At 33.3% G+C, this 12,562-nt stretch overlaps 1 non-coding gene across 1 annotated transcript; it reads left to right on the top strand.

Annotated features, from left to right (window-relative positions):
- The first annotated feature begins 3,351 nt into the window (after positions 1–3,351).
- On the top strand, positions 3,352–3,458 carry LOC114167979. Its single transcript, XR_003600578.1, has one exon. It is a non-coding gene; the product is annotated as a small nucleolar RNA R71 (small nucleolar RNA).
- The last annotated feature ends 9,104 nt before the right edge of the window (positions 3,459–12,562 follow it).

Here is a 12,562-nt window from a genome sequence, read left to right as displayed (position 1 = left end):
CAAGGATGAAAATTAACCCACCAAAATCTTGCCAAGTTAGTTAATTATAATGCAATAGCAGTTTCCAGAATCCATTCACTAGCCAACCAAGAACAAACATGAACAATTTCAGCATGACATTTCATCAAACACATTGAGTGCACTTTCAAACTGTGAACATTTTTGAATCAATTCATCCATAGGCAACCCATATTATTCAGTTCTAGCATTAATTCACACTAAAACCCACAGTATAAACACAAAAAACATCAAAACAAAGCATGGGTACTACCTAGGGTTTGCAAGAGCACAAAAACGTGACTATGCTTAATGAAAATGAAGAGAATGAGAAGTAAAACTTACCTTTGGAGAGAAATTAGCAAAGGGAGGAAGAGAATTGTGAGTTAAAATGCAGATAAATGAATGAGTGAAGGTGCGCTCAAAACTAAGGAAGGGAGAATATGAGCGAGACGTGGGCGAGAGTTTGGGGGAAAAACAAATGAGTGATTTTTGCCCCTGTCCCTGCCTTAAGCGCGATATCTTGCTCAAGCGACCGAGTCTTGCTTAAGCGAGATGGGCGTGCATAACCACTTTAAAAAGTCTCGCACAGGCAAGACAGTGTCGCCCAAAAGTGTTTTGCTACAGGGCATTCTCGCCCAGGCGAGCCACTACTCGCTTAAGCGAGTATATCAGCAAAAATGGATGGCTCAGGTTCTGCATATCTCACCCAGGCGAGACATGTTTAGCTTTGGCGAGTTTTTCGTGTAGTTTTGAGAATTCTCAAAATTTGCACTTTTCAAAATTTTGTTCACTTTCACTCAGTCATTCCATGATCCTTTCAGTCCAATTAACTCATAAACACACACCAAACCATACTTCAATCAATTCTCTACCATTCCAAAAGGTTTCATATGAACAAACTCAATCAAGCTTTTAAACTCAAATTTTACAATTTGGCCAAAACAAGTTAATTTTTAGCATTTGATGAACTCAATTTTGGCACCAAAACTCATTCACATGCTTAAAACACCAGTTTTGTTTGAAAACACCAAAAGTGCATGGTTTGCCTTTTTTAGATGATTGGATGCTAAAACTCACCTTTTTGCACACAAACATAGAACTATAAACACAAACACATAATTACATACACAAACACATTTAATCACACAAGATGAAATTGAAGTGCAAGAACATAATTAAAACACTGGATTGCCTCCCAGGAAGCGCTTATTTAACGTCACGAGCTTGACGTCTGTTTCATTTAAGGTTCGTCCAGTTGAATGATTGTGGTGAGCCTATCGATCTCACCACCAAAGTAGGGCTTCAACCTTTGCCCATTTACAACCCAACTCCTTTTAGATTCAGGATCCTCTAGCTCAATGGCTCCATAGGGTTTCACAGTTTTGACAAGAAATGGTCTTGACCACTTTGATTTTAGCTTTCCAGGGAATAATCTCAATCTGGAATTGAACAATAACACTGATTGGCCAGGATAAAATTCTCTTTTGAGAATTTTCTTGTCATGATAAGCTTTCATCTTTCCCTTGTAGATCTTAGAGGACTCATAAGCGCTGAGTCTCATTTCCTCATATTCTTGCAGCTGTAATTTTCTCTTTTCTCCTGCTGCCTCATCATCATGAACACCAGCTAAAGCCTCTTTTAAAGGGTTTGCTTTTGTCACTTGCTTCCTAGCTGATAAAAAAGTTTCATCTATCACATCCACTTTGAAACATTGTTGTTTGTCTTTAGTGTGTTGCATTCCCTCGAATACATTAAAGTTGACTTCATCATCCTGCACTCTGACCTTCAGTTTGCCATCATCAACATCAATAATGACCTTGGCTGTTTTCATGAAAGGTCTTCCCAGTATCAGAGGGACTTCAATGTCTTCCTCAATATCCATCACAACAAAATCGACTGGGAATATGAATTTGTCAACTTTAACTAAGACATCCTCTGCCACTCCATATGGATACTTCAAAAATCTATCAGCTAATTGTAATGTCATCCTTGTAGGCTTTACTTCCAGATCTCATATTCTTCGTAGCATAGACAGAGGCATCAAATTTATACTTGCACCCAAGTAGAGCAATGCTTTATCTACTGGTAATGTTCCAATTGTGACTGGGATAGTGAAGCTTCCAAGGTCCTTTGACTTCTAAGGTAAAGATTTTTGAATGATGGCACTACACCCCGCTTCAAGCTCCACTGTTTCTTCAGAAAATTTTCTTTTCTTTGTTAGGAGCTCTTTCATGAATTTTGCATAAGTTGGCATCTGCTCCATAGCATCCAAAAAAGGAATATTGATTTGCATTCGCTTAAAAATGTCCATGAATCTTGCAAACTGCCTTTCCTTGTCTTTTTTGGAAGGAGTTTGAGGGTATGCTAGGCTCTTCAACTGAGGTACCTGTTTTTCACCCTTCTCCCTCTTTTTCTCCTTATTTTTATTTTTTTCCTCTTTTTCTTCTCTTTTATTTACAAACTCTCTTTTATTTTGTTCTTCCTTTCCCTCACACTCATTTTCTTCTTTCTCTATCTCGTTTTTCTCCAACACCTCCTCCTCTACAACCAGGTTGTCTCCAATCCCTTTTCCCACAATTTTACCACTCTTGGTAGTAATTGAATTACAATGCTCCTTTGGATTAGTCAGAGTGTTGGCTTAAAATTGACCTGCTTATTGATTTGATAATTGTTTAGCCAATTGTCCAACCTGTATTTCAAGAATTCTAATTGAAGCTTCTGTATTTTTCTGATTGGTCAAAGAAGCTTGTATAAACTTTTCTAGAGTATCCTCTAGTTTAGTTGTTCTGTCATGCACTGAAGGATAATGTTGTTGTTGCTGTTGATAAGGAGGTTGTCGGTTTGAAGGACCAGCATCTTGCTTCCATCCAAAATTTTGATTTTGATTGTTTCTCCACCCCTGTGAAAAGTTATTATTGTTGGAGAAATTTCCTGGTCTTCCTTGGTTACTCACATATTGAACTTCTCCTTGTGAGCTACTCTGATAAGAATAATGACCATTTGGATGATCGCCTCCACAAAAGTCACATTTCATGGGTTGTTGACAGGGAGAAGATTGCACAACTTGCAACTGCTCTGGTAATTTAGACATCTGCTTTGTCAGTGCTTCAATCTGTTGAGTCAGAATTTTATTGAGCTAAGATTGCATCTGTAGTACTAAGATCAAGCACTCCCTTGCTCTGAACAGTTTGCCTATTATGTTGAGGTTGATGATCTGTGGATGCCTTAATGATTCTTATTGCTTGCTCCGCATCTACACTCATCATTGTTCCATCTGCTGCTGCATCTAATATCATCTTGGTATCAGGCCTTAGACCGTTACAAAATATGTTCAACTAAGCAATATCTTCAAATCCGTGATTTGGGCATTTCCTCAATAAAGAATTGAATCGCTCCCAAGCTTCACGGAATGGCTCACCTGGTCCTTGCCTAAGCGTCGAAATATCAGCTTTGGCTTTGATGTAGCGAGATGATGGAAAGAATCTGTTTAAGAATTTCTCCTCAACATCCTTCCAGTTGTTCAAACTCTGGTTTGGATGTGACTTAAGCCATTCCTTTGCTTTACCTACCAAAGAAAAAGGAAACAATTGCATGTATACATGCTCAAGATCTCCTTCTTGAAAGCCCATGGTTCCTATCAATTCATAGAATGTAGAGAGATGAGTATATGGATCTTCATTATCCATTCCAGTGAATTGATGAGAACTGATTAAGTTGAGGAAAACTGGCTTCACCTCCAAAGTTTTAGTAGTGGGTGGTATTGTTATGCTAGAAAAATATCTTGGCCCTTGCTGCATAGCATAGTCTCCAAGTGTCTTTCTGGTTGGAGCTGGTCTTTGATTCTCCATGTTTTCTGATTGAGATGTGATGGAAGTACTGGAAGATTCTTCCCTTGTCTTTCCTTGCTTCTTTCTGTTTTTTCCTCTGTTTCTTCTCGTTGTCTTTTCTATCTCCGGGTCAAATGCTAATCGATCTTCAAGAACTTGACCTCTTTAGAGCATAAATCAAAACAGCTCAAGCAAGGATTTCTACAAAGGAGAAAATTCAATAAACTATCTAATTAAGAAAAATATACGACAAAGCTTGATGAGATAACTAAAAATTTCAAAAGAACACCATTCCCCGGCAACGGCGCCAAAAATACTTGTTGGTCTCTTGGCAAGCGTACCAAAAGTCAACTGCAGTATAATGATTTTTTAGTAAGAGTGTCGACCCCACGAGGAACAGCGTTAGTTGAAATAAATAATTATCTCGATCAGCATATATATACAGAAATTTTAATTTGATAGATCATGGGTAGTTAAATTAAATTTCATAAACAGAATACAGTAAAATTAGAAAATTAGATAAAAGATCAATAAGAAAAATTGGGATTGAATTTCATCTATCTCCCTTGTCTGTAATCTGGATGAATATAATACATAACATCTGAAAATACAAATATTGATGCACATTCAAAAATCATTTATACCGATCCCTCGCGTATAAAATTCATAAGATTAGATTCCTGAATATTGATTCCTCACATATTCAGCAAACTATCCAGCATTACGGTCGAATGTTAAAAGCAATTGATATATTGAGATCTATTCCTAGCATCACAGTATATCAAGTATCATTGTTCAAATCAGATTTTCAGAAATACTTTCCAGTCAGATCTAAAAATCAAAATCAAAACATCTATTGATCAGATAGAATTAAGCATTAAGAGCAAAACAATAAGACCAATATTGAGTAAAACATAAATGTTATATATAAATAATACCAGATTACATCCAAGTTCGAGTAGATTACATTCAATCCCAAAGGAGAAGATTAGCCATTCATGGCAGCCATCGAAACTTATTAACTAAAGAAGAAGAAGAAGAAGAAAATATGATTGTGTTTTGCTCCTGGTCACAGCTCTGCAGCAAGTCTGTATTCTTCTCCAAAATCCCAGCTGGTTTTCACTTTCTGATTCACGGAGTATTTATACTCCACGAAGGTCTCGCTCAAGCTACCTGAGTCTCGCTTGAGCGAGAAAAAATTCTTCATGTTAAAGAAAGCCTCTCGCTTGGGCGAGAAGTGTTGAAGCAAAGATCTCGCTTAGGCGAGAATGAGTACTTCGAGCTGAAGAAAGGGTCTCGCTTAGGCGAGATTGGCAGCATCAGATCTCGCTTAGGCGAGATTGGCAGCATCAGATCTCGCTTGGGCGAGAATGGCGGCAAGAGATGGTCTTCACTACACGAGAGCTCGCTTAAGCGAGGTCCTGCGTCGCTTAGGCTCGAATGGCGGCAGTGGCTTTAGCTTGAGCGAGCATGTTTTGGTTTAAGCGACCTTGACAACATTTCTTCCCTATTTTCTCTGTTTCTTGCTTTCTCCTTTGCTCCTCTTAAGTTCTTTCCTCTCTCTACTCTATTGTACTTGAAATTTACACAAAACAGGGATCAAGTGACTTCTTTTCAACAAAAACTTGGAAGCTCATTCTTTTCTAGATTTAGGGAGAATCAATCATGATATAAACACAAATTAAGAACATAAGTGCCCTCATTTCATATGAAAATTACTCATTTTTGGCACTTATCAATTACAACCTTAAAATACACTTTCTAAATGATGTACCTACATGGAGAGCACAGGTTCCAGCCTTGATCAACATGGTTAACATCAAATCTCCTTTCCTTCATCAATGTAGGCTCATTCCAATGGTAATGGCTTCAAGATAGTTCAAAAAGTGCTTCATTTAATCTTCATCAAATCTTTAAGAAGCAAATCACCTTGGCTTCTCATGTCAACATCTTTCTCTTAGAGTCTCCGTGTTGTCTCATTTAAATCTCTTTGGTAGTCCTATTATTTTCTAATTTTAATTTTCTTGTTTTGTGTCTTTAAAATTCCTTGACATTTTCTCTAGAGTTTTGAATTATCTTTGTCCTCTTAAGTCAAGATTTAGATCTCGCAACATTTATCACATTGTTTGTTCATCGGTCTAACGGTCCCAAAGTTGTGCCCAACATTCTGGACCATTGGAGGTCACTGACTTGAGTCTTATGAGTAGCGCTAAGTTATTTTCTGAAGTACTGGATCAGAGTTTAACTTCCAACTTGACTTGAATAGGTTGTTCAACTTGACTATTTATGCAACTTTAGTTCCTTCTTAGTTTAAAGAACACATTTAGTTCAAAATAACTATTAGATAGATCAAATGGACAATCCTAACCAAATCAATTCAACTCCACAAACAACACTACTAACCTAACCCAAGAACAATAGTTCGAGCAATAAAATCATAAATCAATTCCATCCTTATACTAAAAAATCTTACGAGTAGAGTTCAACATTTGACAAATCAATTCATGCCATATTATTTGCAAACACTTCACATTGTTCATCACAGTTTAATTTTCAATCAAACAAAAACCAAAATGAAACAATCACATGATCTCAATTGAAACCAATACACAAGTCAAAGTTAAACCAACATGAGTAAATGTAAAATTACTAGTAGCTTCCCTTACCTAGGACCCAAAAGGTTCTCTCAAAAGGTTCTACCTCAATCAGGCTGCTATACCTGCATACAAAGAACTCTGATCAACAATTAGAATAAAACCCTTACATCTTGAGCTCTTAAAAGCCACATGCAAGCCCAAAACATCCCACACATAAGGTTTTCTTAAAAGACCAAAGAAGAATAAAAGATGAACTTACTCATCAAGATTTTGATCGAGTAGGATTGTAGACCTCAATATCAGGAGAGTACAAGTGAAGAATGGAAACAAAGATTTAGAAAGAAGGAATAGAAAAGGTTTACAAGAAGAATTAGAAAGATGATGGTTAGTATAAAATGAAACTCGATTAATAAAATATATATTTATAGTTTGACTTTTAATAATAAAATAATCGACTATATTATCTTGTAAGACCACTCATACTCTTCTATTTTCTTGGTCCTTATCATATGACTCATAATAAGACCGTGGTTATTCATAATTCACAATTATATGGTTCAACATATTGAAATGAAAAATGACTTCCATATGCCCATGGTATTTGTTTCGGTACACCCAATTAGTCCCACATCGCTTAGGAGTCGAGGTCAAGTGAAGTTTAAATACTTCTACCTCCCTCCACCCTTCGAGACATCTTTTAAGGATAAAACCGTGACGGAGCCTAAACGCTCCAAAGCGGACAATACCTTGGGAACATGGTGGTTGTTCCTAATGATGGTTGTCGGACGAACTTGGGTCAGAATCAGAACAATATTGAAAAGTTATTTTGTAAATATACTAACTAATTAATCATCAAAACCAAATTCATAAAAAATCAGAAACAGTCAAAAGGACAAAAAAAATAAAAATAACAAAACCAAAAGACAAACAAAAAAAAAGGTAGAAATAGAAAAAAATATATTTATAACAATATATAAAGGGGATTCTTCTTTTTGTGTCCATATTTCAAAATACCAATTTTACTTTTTAAATATAATAATTTATTAAATTTTTAAATATTTGACCATTACTTTTACAAGCTTTTTGTAAAATCGGCTATCTTTGCTTCTTCTCTTCTTCTTTATTTATCAATGGTTATTCTTTCATTTGTTATGATATATTTCACTTTATTTTTAATAAATATAATTTTAGGTTATATATTAATTTAATAACATTACAATATTATCACCTACTAATATAACATCACACATATTTAAAAAATGCATACACATAGGTGCGATAGCGCCTGTGTTTACGCTAGTAAAAAAAAGTGAAATTGAAGAAAGTAAAAAAAACGCATAAACAGTAAAATCAAAACAATCATAAATATTAAAAAAATAGAAATAGACAAAGAAAAACAAAAACAAAAACAACAAAATAAAAGAAATAAAAACAAAAATAGACAAAAAAATAGAAAAAACAATTAAAAAATGGGAATCGAAAGATAAAAGGATAAAAACCAAAAACAAAACAAATGTCAGAATGTTCGGCCAAATCTGTCACAATTAAAAATTTGTCGATGATGTTAAAATTGGGCTTGACCAAATCTGTGCGGTAGGGGACTTCTCCCTGCACCTCCAAACCTTTCTCTAATACCCCCAAATGTCAGAATTTTTGAACATAATAACCTCACCTACTTTGCATTGCGGATGTCGACATCCGCAATAATGTTGAAATGGATGTCATTTTTGTATTGCGGATATAGACATCCATAATAATGTTGAAACAAATGTCATTTTTGTATTGCAGATGTCGACATCCGCACCATATATATATTTTTTTAGTTTTCATATATAATTTTTTTGGCTTTGATTGTTGATCCATTTAATCCAGTAACCATATTATAATATGTATAAACATTAATATAGTGGTTTGTTATTTTTCTTTTGAATTATATGAATATGATTTTTTTTAAATGGTGTTAATGTAAAATCTTATTGAGGAAGTCGACATCCACAATAGTATTTAACAGATGTTAGTTTGTGTTGCGGATGTCGACATCTGTAACATTTTTTTTAATTTTCATAAATAATTTTTTTAGGTTTGATTGTTGATCCATTTAATCTAGTAACCATAATATAATATGTATAAACATTAATATAGTGGTTTATGTTACGGATGTTAGTTTGTATTGCGGATGTCGACATCCACAACATTTTTTTTAATTTTCATAAATAATTTTTTTAGGTTTGATTGTGGATCCATTTAATCTAGTAACCATACTATAATATGTATAAACATACTATAATATGTTTATAATATGTATAAACATACTATAATATGTTTATACATATTATTGTATGTATAAACATTAGTATAGTATTTAATGGATGTCAATTTGTGTTGTGGATGTCAACATCCGCAACATTTCTTTTTAACTTTCATAAATAATTTTTTTAGGATTGATTGTTGATCCATTTAATCTAGTAACCAAACATTAATATAGTGGTTTGCTATTTTTTTAAATTATATGAATCTGGTTTAATTAAAAAAAATTAAAAATGATCTTAATGTAAAATCCTATTGGGGAAGTCGACATCCGCAATTATATACAACGGATGTCACTTTGTGTTACAGATGTTGACATCCGTAACATTTTTTTTTAAAATTTTCATAATTTATTTTTTTTTGAGTTTGAATCTTGATCAATTTAATCCAGTAACCATATTATAATATGTATAAACATTAATATTTTGGTTTGTTATTTTTTTTTTGAATTACATGAATCTAATTTAATTAAAAAAAAATTAAAAATGATGTTTATATAAAATTCTATTGCGGAAGTCGACATCCGCAATAATATTCAACGAATGTCAGTTTGTGTGTTGACATCCGCAACATTTTTTTAAATTTCCATAAATAATTATTTTGGGTTTGATTGTTGATCCATTTAATCCAGTAACCATACTATAATATGTATAAACATTAATATAGTGGTTTGTTAATTGTTTTTTGAATTATATGAATCTAATTTAATTAAAAATGATGTTAATGTAAAATCCTATTGGGGAATTTGACATCCGCAATTATATTCAACGGATGCCACTTTGTGTTGCAAATGTTGACATTTGTAACATTTTTTTTTTAATTTTCATAATTTGTTTTTGGGTTTGAATCTTGATCCATTTAATCCAGTAACCATATTATAATTAGTATAAACATTAATATTGTGGTTTGTAATTTTTTTTTAATTACATGAATCTAATTTAATTAAAAAAAATAAAAATGATGTTAATGTATAATCCTATTGCGGAAGTCGACATCCGCAATAATATTCAACGAATGTCAGTTTGTGTTGCAGATGTTGATATCCGCAACATTTTTTTTTAAATTTTCATAAATAATTCTTTTGGGTTTGATTGTTGATCCATTTAATCCAATAACCATACTATAATATGTATAAACATTAATATAGTGGTTTGTTAATTGCTTTTTGAATTATATGAATCTGATTTAATTAAAAAAATTAAAAATGATGTTAATGTAAAATCCTATTGTGAATGTCGACATTCGCAATAGTATTCAACGAATGTCATTTTGTGTTGCGGATGTCGACTTCTGCAACATATAGTTTTTTTAATTTTTGTAGATATTTTTTTTTTAGTTTGAATGTTGATCCATTTAATCTAGTAACCATACTATAATATGTATGAACATTAATATAGTGATTTGTTTTTTTTTTTAATTATATGAATATGATTTAATTAAAAAAATTAAAAATGATGTTAATGTAAAATCCTATAGCGGAAGTCGACATCTGCAATAGTATTCAACAGATGTAACTTTGTGTTGCGGATGTCGCCATCCATAACCTTTTTTTAAAAATTTTCTTAAATAATTTTTTTGGGTTTGAATGTTGATCCTTTTAACATGTATACTATAACATGTATAAACATTAATATATTGATTTGTTAATTGTTTTTTGAATTTTTATGAAATTGATTTAATTAAAAAATAAAAATGATGTTAATGTAAAATCCTATTAGGGATGTCGACATCCGTAATAGTATTCAACGAATGTCACTTCGTGTTGAGATGTCAACATCTGCAACATATATTTTTTTTTATTTTCATAAATAATTTTTTTGGGTTTGATTTTTTGATCCATTTAATCCAGTAAACTATACTATAATATGTATAAACATTAATATAGTGATTTGTTTTTTTTTTTGAATTATATGGATCTGATTTAGTTAAAAAAAATTAAAAATGATGTGAATGTAAAATCCTTTTGCGGAAATCGACATCCGTAATACAATTTTTCATTAACATCATTTTAAAAAAAATTTAAATTAAATCAGATTCAAATAATTGAAAAATAATTAACAAACTACTATATTAATGTTTATACATATTACAGTATGGTTACTGTATCAAATGAATTAAGAATCAAAACCAAAAAAATTACATATAAAAATTAAAAAAAAGGGTTGCAGATCCACAAGACAAATGACATCCTTTTCAACACTATTGCAGATATCGACATCCATTGAAAAAAAATTGAGAGTGTATCAGTGAAAGAAAAAAAGTAATTACTTTTAACTGGAGGACAAGTAGGACTTTTAAATTTGTTTAGAGATACAGAAAAAGTGGTTGGAGGTGCATAAAGAAGCCCCCGTGCGGTATTGGATAAGAACCCAAGAAAGAGGGTAATGGGTAAGAAGGGGCCCATGAAGGTAAGGCTACAGCAACGGAAAGAAACCAAATCCAAGGGGGATCCTTGTGGCTGAAAAGTGGGGAAGCACCCTAGGGATAATACAGGAGAGTAACGAAAGGTGAATCTAAGTAACTAAAGAGGGAAAGAATTGAATTTGTTTAGGTTGGATATTTACTGTTCCCATCACTAGATTGAAATAAGTGAACCTGGCCTATGAGGAACAAATATTGGTTTTTTGTGTCATTTCTCTTATATGTTTTCAAAATATCTTAATAGCAACTGATTTTAAAATTATAAAATATGTTAAAAAAATATTTAAATTACTAATATAATATATTTTTAGTGTTCCGTAAAAGTAAGTACTACCATTTTAAAATCTGGACTCCTGAAAATTAGTCTGTTCTCAACCATTGTGGTCGTATTTATAAGCTAAAAAGTGTCTTTTGGGAAATACTTTTTGGTCATTCATCTACCTTTGGAATAGTCGCCAACTGTGTTTGCACTTGTATCATGGCATGAATCTTCCATGCTTCAATATCTTTTATTCACCCGGCGGCATCCTTCCCTAGGACATTGTGGACTTACTTGTTAAGACAGCTACCCTCACGTGTGGCCATGTGCACTCTTTAACTCATCACGTTTGACTTTTTTAAGTCTCTTTTTATTCCCTCTACCTTGCTTGCAAAACCGGCAACCAAGAAGAATTTGAAACGCTTCAATTGCTAACGGGTTCCTTTCACTTCACTACGACTCACACTTTCTCTGCCTTCAGGTATGATTCTTCCATCTTAGCTTCTCCGTTTGCCCTTTCTTACTGTGAAATACTTTATTAGCATTTTCTTCCTATGACCACCCGTTTAGAAAAAGATTTTGGTCGCAATTATTTTTGTTATTTGACTTCGATTTAAAATTAGAGACATATCCATCAAATGGGTAATTTGCATATTGCATTCTTACTGTCTCCGTTTTGGGAACAATTGAAACAAAAATTTGAAATTTATTGTCTCGGTTATGACCGAGGATTAATAGACATTAAAAATTAAAAAAAAAATTTAAATCATGCCTAATAGTCATTTTCCGTACCCTCATCTCCAAACTCACCCGCAAAAGCCCCCATGTACTCATCGCAGCACCACCCTCTTCTGGCTTCCGGCTCTCCCACAAGCTTCTCCACGCCATAAGGAAACGCGACGAGGCCTTTTTCGAAGCTTCCAGACTCATGCATTCGATGGGGTTGCTCGAGAAGAAGCTCAACAAGCTCGAATTCTATTCCCACAACTTGAAATCCGACCTGGAAGAATGCACCAATGCCAATGTCGTCTCTTCTTCGACGTCAACATTTCTTGGTGTCAGTTTCTGAATCGAGATCGTCTGTTAAGCTGTTCTCCCGTTCGTTGACCATGCAACTGAGGCATATGGGAAGAGGAAAATGATATCCTGAC

The sequence above is a fragment of the Vigna unguiculata genome, chromosome 10 (genome assembly GCF_004118075.2).
Source record: "Vigna unguiculata cultivar IT97K-499-35 chromosome 10, ASM411807v1, whole genome shotgun sequence".
NCBI lineage: Eukaryota > Viridiplantae > Streptophyta > Magnoliopsida > Fabales > Fabaceae > Vigna > Vigna unguiculata.
This window is presented reverse-complemented; position numbering and strand designations above follow the sequence as displayed.